At 38.1% G+C, this 13,214-nt stretch overlaps 1 protein-coding gene across 8 annotated transcripts in view; it reads left to right on the top strand.

Annotated features, from left to right (window-relative positions):
* The window catches only part of PPM1B (protein phosphatase, Mg2+/Mn2+ dependent 1B), a 54,936-nt gene that overhangs the window by 14,730 nt on the left and 26,992 nt on the right, over positions 1-13,214 (top strand). For 4 of the 8 annotated variants that reach the window (XM_042895354.1, XM_042895355.1, XM_042895356.1 and 1 more), the window contains exons 3-4: positions 1,719-2,071; positions 8,920-9,064. The gene's annotated coding sequence lies outside the window, so the exon portion shown is untranslated. Of the gene's footprint in view, positions 1-1,718; positions 2,072-6,833; positions 6,980-8,919; positions 9,065-13,214 lie in introns of those variants that run through there. The other 4 variants (XM_042895351.1, XM_042895353.1, XM_042895350.1 and 1 more) reach the window with 3 other exon arrangements.

Here is a 13,214-nt window from a genome sequence, read left to right as displayed (position 1 = left end):
TAACCAAGTTGGTACTTGTAACTAATGTTTACTGTATCTTTTGAGTAGCATACATGTTCATGCTTGTAAAACTGATATACTAATTTGCATGATACAAAATGAAATGTCTTAATAAATGGCATCAGTAACTATATTTGGTTTACTTTATAGTCCCATGCTCATCTAGTTGGAATTTCTCTTGAATGTAGTTACAGTTGGAGTACCATGCCTGGTCTATTTCAAAGTATCAGGGAATAGTTGGGGAATCAGAGAGTAGGATGGGTTTAAAAGGACAGGGTGGATGTGTTTCTTTCAGTAAAGCCATTGCTTCAAGCGCCTGTGCAGTTGTCATCTCTCTGCAAATTTGGGCACTAATCAAGTGGTAGGAGTCATTAGAATTATGTAGCAGTGATGCTGTTGCCTTCAGCTATCATTTGCAGGTGAACAAAATACTGAATAAAATGATCGTATCATTCCCAGCCTCCAAGGGAAGTATGAAGAGTCTAACTTGGTTTTGGGTGATGAAATCCACAGCACAGCTTGCAGTTCCCCTTGATTCCCCAGACTCAGGGAGCATATTGGTGGGCTACACTGTTAATCTATTATAGATCATATACTCTGTTTTCCAAAGGAGAAGCTGAATAAACGCTTCAGAAAAATGGAAACACATTGGTATCCCTTGCAGACAGCAGGTTGTGTGAGCAGGGGAATACAAGGGCAAAGTATCCAGCCATAAAACAGATGGTGGAGAATTTCATGTGGAGTCAGAAGGACATAGGAGGTGTTTTGAGGACTGTAAAGTGCAAGTTGCAGTGCAAAGGCAGTGTAGGCAGCTGGTTGCCTGGTGCTAGCCCTTGTGGGATTGTGGGAGTCTACTGACACTGGCACCTAATGTGCTGAATTCATCACTTACTAGAAGGCTCAGATCATCAGTAGACTTCAATTCACATTACTGTTTTTAATTTGTTGTGCCTTTATGGTTGTGTATTTTTTTTCTAATAATTTTTACTGAAGTACCTGCATAATCCCCAAGCTTGTTTGCTTAGCTTTTAAACTGCTAAATTCATCAAATTCTTTGTCATCATTCTGCGAAGGCTTGAATACTTAAGAGTATCCCATTGTGAACTCTGCTTATTTTTGTAATATACTTTTATAGATATTAGGTATAGTTGTCTGGACTAAACCAAGTAGAACATACATACAGTTTAAGCTTAACGTATTTTAAAATAATAAGACTGAGATGTGAGCGTTGAAAGTTTCAAGTTATATCGGTTTAAGACAGCTTGAAATGTTGCATGTATATACAGAATGACAACGTAGGGTGTCTTCACCCTTTCTGCAGTTAATGTGTTCTTAGGCATCATGGTGTGAAGATGATGTGCCCATTGCCATTCACATTCTGTAGGGGAGTGTCTTGCAGCCAGCAGTGTGTAGGAGCAGTAATCTTCTGTAGAACTGGAGATGGTGTCTTAATCTGTTATCCAGAACTGACTGCAACTGTTGTCTGACCTGATGAATAGCATAAAATAAGCATTGAATTATTAACATGCTTGCTTCTCAAAATCTTTTTTCCTGTCGTGTCTACGTAGACCTATTACAACTGCACTGACTGCTTGTAAGCCCTTGAGCACCATCTCTAGTACTGATTTATTATTATTATTTTTTTTTAACTGGCATGGTCTTTTTGCATGGTAGGTTTAACATTCTTATTGCTAAAATTGCCCTTTGAATTTTTGCAGGTGTATTTCAACATGTCTTGTGGTACTTAAATAGTGCCGAAATTAAAACAGTTGTTTTCTCAATAGATATATCTGAAACTTCAGCATTTGAATGTTCTGTAAATTTGAAGTATTTAAGCTGTATTGATTAAAAGCCAGTCAAGCTGATTTTTATTGTTGAACTGAAGTTGCAGTAGTAATTGGACAAAGCAATTTGAGTATTTAAACTTGTGAGTTGCCAAATGGCTGCTTCTTGCCAAGTACTCCTCTGTTTAGATGACAAGTCAAGCAGTTCAGATAGCCTCAGTGCAGACACCTGAAAAAGATTCCATGTGTCCAGGCAACGATATTGGAGACTGCTGCCAGAAAAAAAGGTAATGGAAATTTGCTACACTCTGCAGATCCTAGAGATAGTGATTTTGTAGTCTTCAATTTTTTTTCTTAGAAAGCTTCTTTAATATGTTTAAAAAAAAAAAAAAAAAAAAAAGTAGGGCATGATATAGAAATGCAGGGAGCAGTACTGTGTTTCTGTCACAGACAAGCCATCTGTGATCTAAAACCTAACACATACTGTGGATCGAGTAGGATATATGCTGTGATTACAAGTGTAGTGATCATGCTGCAGAACAGCATATCTTGTAGAGTCAGCTGCTTCTCTTAAGTATCTGATTATAACTGACTTCTTAAAAATGCTTTGAGATGTTCCTCATTTGAAATGATCCATTTAAATGGGTTAAATTAGCAAAGTGCTTAATCTGTTTTAGTGAAGAGAGAGCGTAGCATCTTTCTAGGCAGAAAAACCAATCTGAGATGTTTAAGTAGTCTTTACATTTCTAAGTGCTTTGACGCTTACGCTAATGCAGTAGTGTTAATGAAATAGTTTTGTTAATTGACATTAAAAATTTCTTGGTGTGGAAGAGTCAAATGGGGGAAAGAAGGCATGAGGCTCTAAAACTGTGATTGCAATGCAAAAATAACTATTTTTGATTCCTACTTGAGGGCTTTGGTTTCTATATTAAAGTATTGAATTTGATTTTACTACCTTTGAAAGATTAATATGTGCAGGTGGGCTTTTAGTTGATGGAACAGGTATTTGAATGCTCTGTCCAAGTTTTCTGCTTTGCAGTAACTACTGAATTGTGTATTGCGTAGTAAATGTTAATATAATGATGTATGCTACTGACTTGAATGTTTTGGTGGTTTTATTATGGTGTTGGATGACCTTTGCGTTTAAATCCTTTTGTACATAAACCTAGAAGCAGTAATGGGATGAAGAAAGCCACAAATAGATTCAGATGGTTAAGTACTGTGGCAGAGAATGCGTTCCTCTTGTAATAGGAACATCAGCAGCATTCAGGCTATTTCTTACCTGCTCTGATGGCTCAGCCCTAGTTCACATGTATGTGAAGGAATACCCTCAGAAGATGAGGGCAGAGTAAGGGCATCACTTGCACTCTTGTAGAGGGGAGTCCTCCCTCTAACCAACAGTATTGTTTATATTTAAGAAAAAAGCCACTCAAGGTCCCTCGTGAATCTGATACATTTATTTCTCTCATTGCCAATCACATCAACACAAGTGACTTTTTGCTGTGTTTTCTTTATGTGGTGCTAACTGAAGGATTGTTATATTCCAGTCTTCTTGGTCATTTCTCACTCTACTTTTGAAGTTCTCCTAAGTATAGGTGTACTTGTAGCGCCAGTTAAGGCTGTGCGTATTATACGTATAAGGTGGGGAAAAAACAGGATTTGCTGTCAAGATTATAATTGTGATGGCTTAATTCCCCAGCAACCAAATGGGATGCTGTTGTGCCTCTGAGAATCCTTTGTAGGATATTTGTGCAAAATATAGGATCTGAACAGAAAGATGTGTTGTAAAAGCAGAGTTTTAACTTTTGCTGTGAGGTGCAGCAGGAACGTAAACTGTGGCGTTGCAGATAACTAGCTCACTATTACTGTGATGGTTATAGTAGCCAGATTTCACTCCAGATCTTTCTCACTCTAGCTGTTTTCTGGCTTAAAAATAGCTGAAGACTGTTCATTGATGAATTAATCACTATAGTCGTCTGCAGAGTATCTGTTCTTCCACTTGGTGAGCATTTCCTGTGAAATGTTATTAATCCTTTGAAAACTGTCAGGCTTGCTGACTACATCTTACAGCTAGAGTGCCTTCATGCTTTGCAGCTCAAGTCACCTTTCGAATCCTAGCAATAAGACAAGACAGTTATGTCAAGTTTCCATACCTCTTGATCCTACCATATTTTGAAACTTGTAACAGTGGGATTTCTTTATTATCTAAATGCATGTATTTGATATAGAATCAACTGAGCTGAGAATTGTTGCCTTCTCTGATTATTTATTTTTTTTCTGAAAATTGCTTCTGTAAGGATTCTTTATGGCCTTAAGATATTTTCTTGAATGGCTTAGCAAAAAAAGGGCCAAGCTGTTTCTGTTTCATAATCAACAGTTTTTATTCCCAAGTTTACTTCAGAATTTAAATAATGCTGTAGTTTACTTACAGCTCGCTTTTGTGCTGGGAGGAAGGTATCACAAACTCTGGATGTTCTTGTTATATTGCTGTAGTAGCTAGAATGGGTGTGACATTCCACTTTTGCACAAAGTGAGGAGTGGTTTAGGGCCCAGAGGACTTTTAAATGGATAGATGTGCTTAGTAATGCTCTCAGATGACATGTGTGGCGCCTGCTCTCTGAATGTTTGTCCAGTGCTCAGGCTGTGATTTCTACTTATTTGAAGGAGATGCATGTTTACAAACTTGCAGTAATCCACCTGCAGTGACTGTATTTTATAAACATTGATCTGAAGGCCAGATGCTTGCAGAAGCAACAAATAGATGGATAGCTTCAAACTGACTCATTACTGCCTATCAACCTAACTAGCAAGATGGTAATAAATTTGCCTCATGGGGATACACCATAGCAATGTGTTCAAAAGACTGACGCTTTGCTAAGGGTAAACATGATTCTTAGCTCTGCCTGTGCAAATTGCTGTGCCTGAGCCGGGGCTTGGAATCCCCATCAGGAAGATGGATGTTTGCAGACGTTTTTGCAATTGCCTTTACAATTATAAGTAAATAGATTCAACTTCACATTGAGACAGTGTGAACATGTTTTCTGTCTGTTACTTCTGAATTGCAATGGGTGACGTAGTGCATATCTAGAACTTGCACTGTATCTGTAATGCAGGATATAACACCTACAAAGACTCCTGTAAACTCTTCTCTTGAATGTCCTAGAAACCCCAATAAATGTGTTGACGTTTAGATAATCTGTTTTCTTTAATCTGATAAATATAAAATACTTGACAATGAAGGCTTTTTATACGCCAGTACTTTTACTGAAGTGTGGTAGATGACCTTTTCCCTGAGTGTTTCCAAAACTGGGTGTTTGAAAAGCTGTTCCAAAGTGTAGGTTGTGTACTCAAGTTCCCAGTTTTAGCAAGGATGACTTTCAGTGTTTGTTCTTCTGCTTGTATCATTCAGCAGAGTCTGATTTACACGTTGACTAGATGAACAGTCTGCTTCAGGCATTCCCTTATAGAAGCATAACCAACTCTGTGGCTGAGCAACAGGGATTAACGTGGAAACAGAGATGAGCTGCTGAGAGCAAATATTACTTAAACTGCCACTGTTGCTGAGAAATCTTTGGAGCCATAATGTGAATTTAGTGATGTAAAACTTTCCCAGAAGACAATTAGAGAATTCAGGAATGAAAGTCTTGGCATATAAATATGAATCAGAGATTTGCAGAAAAACATTCAAAATAGCTTTTATAACTATCTTCTGTGAATCAAAAGCGGTGTAGGTTTCTGATGCTGTAAATGAGCTCACTGAAGTAAAACGTAAGAGTGGGCCTAGCTAGAACACTGAGCAGTACTGAGCCTTGCTGAGCTTTTGACCAGTGTAAAATCTTGTGCTAATTGTGTGTTGTTCTCACTGTGAATTCAGACTTGGGTGGTTCAAATGATTAACTTGCAATTAAATTTTGAACAGCCAACTTCAAACTGCTGACCAAAAAAGTCACCAGAACCTTGAGCAAATTTATTTCAAGACTTCTGCACTGCTTAAAAAAACAAAACAAAGCAAAAAAACCCAACAACCCTGGAACTTTACTTCTAAAATGCATTGAAAAGATAATGCTGTACTTTTTTGCAAAACCTGCATATTAGTTTTAATTGCGTAAATCACTTAAGTTGCTTAATGCATTAATAAAACAGTTCAAGTTTTTGCTCAGCTTTGATTCACAATGTTGTTGTGTAGAACCAGGAGTCGCTCAGCAAATGCAGAGAAAATTCATCATTCTCTTATTATCGAGTATGAGCAGTTTCCTCTATAGGTTGAAAGTTGTACCTTGCCTCAAGTGATAATGCAGACGTTAACTCCTGCTCCTGGCTTTTGTTTGTAGGTTAACAAGGAAATACTGTGTGAACTTGCACAACTAGTTCACTCCCTTGGCATATGTCTTTATTGTACTGTAAAATCAGGTAGCCTAATACCTATATGAAGAGGGGGGTGGAGTATTTTACGCTTACTGTATGTTTACAACGTGCTATTAAGAAGTTGCAGTATACTGGCAAATCTGCACTGAGCTTTCAGTATTGCTCTTTTCCTTCTCCCCCTGGCATCTTGAACTTCTGTAATACCTTTTACTAACTTCTTCATGACCCACAGCTGGGAGGGTTGATATCAGCAGTGGAAGTATTTGATACCATAAGGTCAGATATGACCCGTGAGTTTTCACTTTGTTTTTATTGGTGGTGAGAGAGTAGGTTGGCTGGTTTATTTTAAAGCAGCAGTAATGTGATTGTTGTTAAAGGGTCAGAGTTGTTGCTGGTTGTTAAACAGAATAAAAAATCTATTTCTGATGCTTCTTTGACCAGAGTCTTGAAATTTGCAAATGACGTGGATGATGCAGTGGTTTTTGCTTCTTGTAGTGCTAGGATTCAGCTTGAGGTTCATCAGTACGTTGCTACCAAGTTTAGTTAATATATATTTAGTTATCAGAAAGACTGATGTGATGCCTATTCTTCTGTATAGTGGTAGGGATCTTCACATTTGTCAGGGTTCTCGCCTACAGAATTTTTTAACATGCTTGTTGTTGAATGTTGGTTTTAATTTTTTAGCAGTGACAGGAGTTGGACTTGATGATCCTCGTGGTCCCTTCCATCTTGGGATATTCTGTGATTCTTTGATTTACTTGCAGTGCATTTGGCTGTTGCTTTCTTCTGAAGAGAACTCTAAAACGTGGTGAAATGAAGCATATTCAGGGGTAAGATACTCTTAGCTCAAAATGGCTCTCTTGGAATCCGTCATAATGTAAGCAGTCTGTCTCGAGGCTAGACGTCACCCTTGTCTAATGAATGTTCTTGTGTGCTCTTAGAGTAGTATTGGGAGGAGTGAAGCCTTTTGCTTCTGGGAAGCGTAGAGCTTGTATTTCCATCTGCTTCTGTGAGTCAGCCCGTTCCACAGGCGACTGGAGCAGCATTAGAAGGACTGAGATTGCCAAGCACTTCATCACGTAAGCGTCCCGTAGCCTCCTGGTTAAGGAGAGCTTCTGGAGATGGGACGCTGTATGAAGGGAGCTGCCTTGTGGCTGTGTGTTTGGTGATGGCGCCCCAGTGCCTGGTGTACTTAAGGAGAGAGAGTTACGCTGTTTCTCGCAACTTTATGAATATGTGCCTTTTGAGGCTTTGTCCTGCTGGTGGTTTTGTTGTTGTTGTTTGTATTTTATTCTGAAGTCCTCAGGTACTGTAACAACTTTTCTTTGCTGGTGAATTTTGTAAGTTATGAGGTGAAGACTTTTGCAGCATGATCCAGTGCAGCAATTTAGAATATTTGGTGTTTAGTTCTTTCAAACATTTCTTCAAAGTTCGTTAACGATTTAGTGGATGCTGTTTAAGTCGTAGTTTCACAGTACTCAGAACAAATCTGCATAGGCAGCAGCTGCTGGCTCTGCATTTCTGGCACTGGCACTTGCCTGAAACGCATTTTCTGAGATGGTTTAGAGAACTAAACTGGCAGAAAATAATTGACATTTTCTGGCTTAGTTTGATTCGTTGAACCATCCATCCTGTTGTGGTGCCTAGAGAAAGAATGCTGGGGAAAATAGGGCTTGCAGCAGTGTGGCATTACGTGCATTGAACTAGCTGAAACCTTACGGTTCTTCCAACAGTAGCAAAGTATTCCTTTTGTGCATCTTCTTTCTTTTGAGTATCAAGAAAACAAGCACTTTGGATGGCTGAAAAACAGTAGTTGCTGTTTCGAAGGAGCAAACCATAATGAAATGTTGTCATAGCTCCATTTGTCAGTCAGTGTCCTCAAAGTCAAAGCCTGCAGTGTGTCCCTTTTATGCCTCATTCAGCTCAGCAGAGCTGTAATCAGTTCATAATCATCAGTGTTACCATAAAACTTGCCTTTCCCTCATTCCCCCGACAAAACTGGCTGTTAGCCAGATTTGTTCCTGCAGTAGTTCCTTCTACCAATGTACTGTCACAGAAACTTCTCTAAGATGGGTGGTTTGTAAGAGTAAGTATGTAGTCTCTGATCCTGAAAGGGACGTGGGCATTTGCATCCTATTGAAAATGATGGATTAGATGCTGAGGTGCGTGTACATCTGAACTGTTGGTTACCTGTTAGTTTTGTGTTTCAAGTTTAATTTATGATCAGTTTAATTGAAACTACTTTTAAAGATGTATCATTATTATTTCTTCAGAGGAGATGTAATACTTTGAAAGAAAAGCAGTAAGCTTCGGCTGTGAAACTACTGTGCATTTGTACATCTAAGCAATCATAGTTGGCAAATAAGATGTGCTATACTTGATGGATTTCACTTTTGTCAAACTGTACTTGGCCATTTAAGCAGGTGAATAAAATCAAGTAAATAGCAGTTGTGTTAGCAGATATTCAAAAGCTGTTCCTTCAGTAACTGAATTTAGGGACTTGGATGTCAGGTAGTAGGCTAGATGACTTGTAAAGTGGTAGCTTGTGTTGGTGAAGGAAAATGGAGAGAAAAATCTGATTTTATTTTTTTGTTGTTGATATGAATCCTTAATATGCTGTTTAGAGTGCACTGAAAGATCTTATGACAGCCAGACGTAGCTTTAGTTCAAGCTCTTCTGTTTTTCAGGAATACTGCTTTTTCCTAAATTCATGTACAAATCTGTTGTGTACCATCTGGAGTGGCTAACTACTTCCTTTGTTTCTTTCTAGGAAATACCAAAATAAAGCAGATGTTGTGTCCCATACTGTTATCTCAAGGTTTTGCAAGTCATTCTGTTATGTGCTCCTTGGCAGCAGGAATGTAAACTAATTCTTTCAACACTGAACTAGAACCTTGACAAGGTTGTGATTACAGGTAAGAACAAATTCTGCCTCTTAGAAATTTGTGGAACAGTATAATCACTTGGACTGTGTTTTAATTTGCAACTTTTAATTGACTAAGACTTTCCCATAAATTTGGGAACAGATTGGATAAAAGAATGTGTTTTTTCATCTTTAATTGCATTTGAGATTTGCTCAGTCTTATTTTAAATAGGAAGAAAATGCCCTCTCTAGTCCTGTACAATTTACAGTTAGTAAATGAAAATGGTAAAAAAATGTAGTTTATCAGCATCCAAATGTATGCTGTCCCAGAATTCGAGAGAGGTGTTTTCTCACACAAAAATGTCTATTGGAAGTCAAAGTCATGAAGTGTTTCGCCACGATGAGCTTAAATCAGCTTACTGCCTGTGTGGCTTTTCTTCCCCTCGAGGTTCATATTCCCCTAAATCAGCTAATAGTAGCACTACTGCTTGAGTTACCCTTTTTAATCAGTTAGGGAAAATTTCTAAATTGTTGTTACAAGCCCACTGTAGCTTCTATTTCTGAGTGACTTGTTTCAAGGGGAAAGGTTGTTGTCATCTTCCAGCTCAGTGAAAATGTTTTGGTTTCTGATTTTCTATCCTGACTTTATCTGACAGACAGAAAAGTGGTGGCAATAACTCTTGTTACTATCTTTTCAATCTGTAGGTGGGGAACTAAAAATTTGTGTTATTTTATTTTGATTTCTTTTAAGAAATGGTAAATGAAATGCTACAGAACTGTGTTAATTAAACATTAAAAAAAAAAAAAACACAAAAAATTTCAAACTTCACACTTTGTTTTTTTCTGAATAATTTAATTCCCCCTTTAAACAGGGAGTACCTGTTTTCAAGACTGTCCATTAAATTGCTTTATTACATATGCTGAATTCTGTAGAATTATGATGAAATTAAAACCTTTTGGTCTTGATTTCACATTTCGATGTCTCTGACAGGATAAGTCATTTGCCTTAAAGTTGTGTGCCTTAGATTGTAGTGGCAGGACCGCTGCAGTGGTGGAATGTTGATTTCAGGCAGCCTCACGTGTTATACTCAAAAGTTGTGTGATGCAGATATCGGTGATGAGTTTGTGCTAAGGAGATTGTGCTAATAGTTCTGCTTCTCTAATGAAAGAAAGGTTCAACTGTTTTATGTTTTGAATATGCTTCGATTTTTGCTTGTTTTTGTTGTGTTTCAATTCAGTGTTTGTATTTAATTCACAGTGATGTAACAGATTTAGAAAAGGCACAACTCTTCTTATGTCATAGACTATATTTTTGTTGGATTGGATGTGTATTCCTTGGATCTATGTGTGTGAATCAACAAGTCATTCCTCAACTAAATTTAAAAGTATATCTATAACTTTTTTTTTTACTGTGGTTCTGTTTACATGCTGCAAAACAATCACCCTGGTCCTTTCAGACCTGGTTAGGAACAATTATTTGATTATGAGTTAGGTATTCATTTCTACCTTATTCTCATATAAATACATCTGAAGCCTTTCTTCTCTCATCTCTTTCTGTGCTTGTTCAGTAGGTTATATTGAGAGTATAAACTTGGGATAAGGGAGAACTCATTTTTAGTGACATATTCCTTTATGCTAATGAGTAAAGTGATTGCTTCCATTTTGATACCCATTGTATATTAGCTGTAGGTTGCTCTCTTTCTTTGAAATTTTACATGCTATTTCTTTAATAAAAACCTGTCTGGTGGTATTTTGAGAAGATGCAAAGTTTAATTAAACTCATAAAATAGCTGGACCTCTGTTGAACTTAGAGAAGCAACAGCATAAAGACTGTGTAGAAGTACCTAAACTTTCTTTAGGGAGGGATCACTTCTGTACTGGGTCAGTGCCTTCTAGTATCCAAAAGCTCTGCATCTACCTTTGCTTTAAATCATCTACAGGAAGTGTGACCCAGTGTAGGCAAACAAGAGCAATTTCAGTAAATGTGAGATACAAGACTTAGCAAACCTACCATAGTATGATCTTAAAGAGGTAAAGAGTAGTCTACTGGGTGGTGTGACAATACCACAGCTTGTTGCAGTTCCTATCAAGGGCAAGAAGTGACTCAAGGGTTGAAAAGCTTAAATTGGTCTTATCTGATTTAATTATTTCATTCAAGTGCCCATGCACTAAACTCCTACTTCAGGGTGGCACAAGGACATGGGTACTGGTTTGCACGAGGCTATCATGGCTTTCAGACTTGAGCCTCTGATGTTCCCATGGAGTGGTAGAAGCAATAGTGAGTTTATTTTGCACTTGCCTGGGCCTGATATTGCAATACCTGGTGAACCAGCCTGGGTATTTGCATCTTACACACTGCCTCTCATATAGTTAATATGTAACTCATATAAAGGTGGAGTTTTCCAGATGGCAGTTGAGTTTCCCAGCCTTCATAATATTTAGATGGCTACTTGATAAAGTCTGAAATTGTTACCTGGAAAACTAAGACCAAGGACATGGAATGAAAGAAGTTTCTATTCTAGAGCATTTGTTACTGGGAAAGATATCTGCATTCCTCTTTAGTAATTTCCTAGCTGAAGTGCTAATGTGAACAGACTAGCAATACAGAATTGTGTGTTGTTAGCTAGGAAGAACTCTACGTGTTTTAAGTTGACACCTGGTCACAGAAGTTCATGGGTGTGACCTCTGCAGTTTATCTTATTGTGATGCTGCACGTAGTGACAAAGGCTTGGTAACTCTAAAATGTATCAGCCTGTGCACCAGACTTTGTACTGTTTGCAGTGATTGCAGAGGTATGTTGCTGTGAAGCTCATCTTGGGCATCTGAGATGTGGTATCTCAACTTTGTACATACCAAACTGCATTCCAGATAAATAAGGGGCTACAGCATGAAAGCGTGCAACTTACCTATGAGAGACGGGCAGTTGTCACATCAACTGAACTTGCTGCAGTTATGTGACTTTGTCCATGTTTTTAGCTACAAACGAACAAAATACGAACTTCAGGAGACTTCTACATGTAGAAGCCACTGTATGTGGTGTATTCACATGTTATGCTGTGCATGCTTAGCCTGCAGCTTTTTTGTGTGTGTGTAGTTTTACTTCACACCAGTTTTTAAACTTAGATTCTCAAGAGTTACAAAGTTATGCAAGAATGGGCATAATGTAAATAGGTTTTGAGCTGCAAACGCCATGCAGCTGGCTTCTAGAGGTACTCATCTTTCCTTACCCTGTGCCTTGATGACTGGTCCCGCCAAGGGGCAAATGAAGGCTTTTCTAGCTTCTTACTTCAAGATGTTTTGTGTTTTGTTGTTTTTTTGTTGTTGTTGTTCCCAAATCTCAAAACACAGTTCTTGGCTTCCTAGTGCTTCTCTGCTTAGCTCTACTGTATTTTTTCAGTAGCTTAGTTGTATGTACTCTGTACCTAATTCTGAATGTACTCCAGAGATTAAACTCCAGTGTTTCAATATAACAATCTAATTATTTACATGCATTACCTGAATGATGGCAACTTTAGAACCACACTTTTTTGGTGTATCAAGTCATCTAAAATTTATCTGTCAGGTGGAACACAAGCATGTGTGTGTGCCTGAAGTTACAATCTTGCTAAAAAGGTGATAGGTCCTAACCTAACTCCTGGTGTGCCTTTTTACACAATCCCACAGTCTTTCCAACTGGAGTTTATTCCTGCATTGGATCTGCTGTCTGAGCTGCTGGCTTCAAAATTCACTGCAGTCAAAGTCACAGGGTTCTAAAATTAAATTAAAGCTAATTTTGCACCTCTTTAGTGAAACAGTTTAAATAGCAACAGCAAAAACATCTCAGCCAGCAGTTCTGAAAGAAAGGAAATTGCTGGCACAAAGTAGTGGGGAATAGCTGAAGCATAGCAAATTATGTTTTCAGGTATTTCTGTGGACATTGGAAACAGATGTAAATCCACAGCATTAAATACTGCTTGTGATTGTTTCATTCTTTCAAACTACCTTGAAAAGTAACTAAAGCATATTTTGCAATCTTACCTCTTTGTTTTAAGTGGCTGATTCAAAAACAGTTCGCTTCCTTTGTGCATTTCTTTGTTTGCTCCCTTCACTATTTGCTCAGGGACATGATTTAGTGGAGGGTTTTTAGAGTTAAGGTAGCATGGTTAGGTTGCCGTTGGATTTGATTATCTTTAAGGTCTTTTCCAACCTGAGCAATTCCATGA

The sequence above is a fragment of the Lagopus leucura genome, unplaced genomic scaffold, assembly GCF_019238085.1.
Source record: "Lagopus leucura isolate 7727_CA_CO unplaced genomic scaffold, USGS_WTPT01 Super-Scaffold_73, whole genome shotgun sequence".
In the NCBI taxonomy this organism is placed as follows: Eukaryota; Metazoa; Chordata; class Aves; order Galliformes; family Phasianidae; genus Lagopus; species Lagopus leucura.
This window is presented reverse-complemented; position numbering and strand designations above follow the sequence as displayed.